The sequence below is a fragment of the Lactuca virosa genome, chromosome 1, assembly GCF_052849685.1.
Source record: "Lactuca virosa cultivar CGN04683 chromosome 1, Lactuca_virosa_CGN04683_v6, whole genome shotgun sequence".
NCBI lineage: Eukaryota > Viridiplantae > Streptophyta > Magnoliopsida > Asterales > Asteraceae > Lactuca > Lactuca virosa.
This window is the reverse complement of record NC_136426.1, coordinates 115,343,766-115,346,171: the sequence shown is the minus strand read 5'-3', so window position 1 is coordinate 115,346,171 and position 2,406 is coordinate 115,343,766. Positions and strand designations below refer to the sequence as shown.

The 2,406-nt window shown below is 35.8% G+C and overlaps 1 non-coding gene across 1 annotated transcript; it reads left to right on the top strand.

Annotated features, from left to right (window-relative positions):
- The first annotated feature begins 420 nt into the window (after positions 1–420).
- On the top strand, positions 421–527 carry LOC145151587 (small nucleolar RNA R71). The gene has a single exon (XR_013732152.1). It is a non-coding gene; the product is annotated as a small nucleolar RNA R71 (small nucleolar RNA).
- The last annotated feature ends 1,879 nt before the right edge of the window (positions 528–2,406 follow it).

Genomic DNA, 2,406 nt, shown 5'->3' with positions numbered 1-2,406 from the left:
CAACCATTCCTTCTTCGGCTTCCTCCAATCTTCATCATAGCGGTCTCCACTTGAGTAGCACACTTGAGCCTTCATATTCCTGTTTTCGTCTAGATGGAAATCTTTCGTCAAATGTGGACCATTGCACTTTTCACACCCCACATGTGTGGCATGTATGGATTGATCCATCTTTGTCATTCTTCGATCCATATTATTCAATATAACCAAAACAGCCGCCATGTCTTCCGAAGTGCCACTCCCAATTCCTTTCACTCCGTCATTTCGAGGGTTGTGATACTTACGTGAATGCTTAGAAAACTCTTTGATTAGCTCCTTAATTTCAGTGGGATTTTTCTTCGTTAAAGGTCCTTGGGAATCAAGGAGTTGCCTTGTCATCACATTTACCCCATCATAGAACATTGAGACTCTTGTTACACATTAAGATCATTTTGGGGGCAATTTCGAAGCAATCCCTTGTAGCGCTCTCATGCTTCATAAAGTGCCTCACCCGGTTGTTGCTCAAAATTAGCTATTTCCTTTTTGAGTTTGGACACTTTTAATGGTGGGCAAAATTTCTCTAAGAATTTTTCACGCATTTTTGCCCATGTAGTAATTGCACCGGGTGGACGTGCCTTTAACCAATCTTTAGCAGCTCCTTTGAAAGTGACTGAAAGCATTCTCAATAACATCGTCTCGCATGGAACATTCAGGATGCTTAAGTAGTCAGCGATGTCATTTACTTCATCATGTCTGTAAGCATCCTCATGATCCTTCCCAGAAAATGGAACATCCTTAAGTGCAGAAAGAATATGTCCTTTAAGCTTGAATGTTGCGGTAGCAGGAATTGCGGGTTGCACTATGCTTGGACCGGTGTCCTCAAGAATTCTCTTCTTGTACGTCTCCATTGAAATGTCGGCAATGTCCTCCATGTTGTTTCTTGGCTCGCTTTCGGGTTTGCTACTTTTGTCTGTTTCGTAACCAAATTCCTTTTTATTAGGAGTGTTCTTAATGCCTTAAAAATACCTTCGTCTTTCAGGGTGTTGCTCGATTCTCCTACGTGCTTTCCCTTATTTTTACGAAAAACTGATTTTATATCCTTGAATGGTGAGTTCTTTGGTGTGTTTGATTCTCCTTCGTTCTTGTCCTTCTTTTAATAAAAAGCTGACTTTGGATCTTCAAGTGGTGGTGTCAAATGTGTGTTTGATCCACGGGTCATATACTACTGCAAAAACAGAAATAAAACGTAAAAATGAACAAAAAGTAATTAAAAATTCATACTGAACGCTCACCACGTCGTGGTAATGATACCACCTCGTGGTGAAACAGAACAAATCGATAGAACGAGAAACTGAAAAAATTAAAATCATCGGTATCACGTCGTGGTGAAGGCCACCACATCGTGAAGTCGAGATTTTTTTAACAAAATTTAAATTTTGTAAAAAAATAACTTTTTGAGGTTTTTACCCGACAAAACTGATCGATTAACCTAAAGCAATTAAATTAAAAACTAAAATAGTCGTTCCCCGGAAACGACACCAAAAACTTGATGTGGTGCAGACTATACGTATCTAGCTTTAAATTTATATCCTAACTACTTATCTACTATTGCACCTATAGGCAGTGTACCTAGTCAGTGTATAGTATAGTAAAGTAAGTTAGGGTCGAACACATGGAACATATTTAACTAACTAACCTAATTACTAAAAATTAACCTAAAACAAGCAAAGATTTAAAATTGTTTTTATCTGATTTTACAAGTTCAGATAAACTTAAACACTTAACTACTGTTTTTAATCAATATTATGACAACACTTCCATTTAGTTCGAATCCACTTCTCCTCTATGGTTAGCTACCAATTATGGATTATTAAAGTTGGTTACCAATTATTATTCAATTAGCAATTCAAGTCCAAATTTACTAATCTTTTCACCAATTCATGAACTACCTTGTATGATCATACATAAGCAAAACACAAAATAAGTTATTAATTATAGATGGGCTACGTAAGATTTATCTAAGCAAACACATTTATGGTCATAATTTATGTTCTCCAACACATCTAAACTAGTTACTTTTATTACTTTACTGAGATTTGGTCGATCCTAGCTCTAGCAATTCAATGGTCACTAAATCACTAGGTAATAAGGTCATGTAATTTAATGGTCACTAAGATACACAGAACCTGAATTCAAGCAATCAAAGTCACAAATATTAACATGCTAGGTAATGATAATCAAACAAAAGCATAAAACCAACTATTAAAACCCATAAGTTAGATCACTAAACCATAGAGTTAAAGCTTCATCTAGCTAAACAAAAGCAACTAAATTCAGCTAGTTATGGATGAAAACATAGACACAATCTCAATATAAATTGATATGATTAAAGTAAACCAAACCAATGTAATGATGTGTTCTTCAATCTCT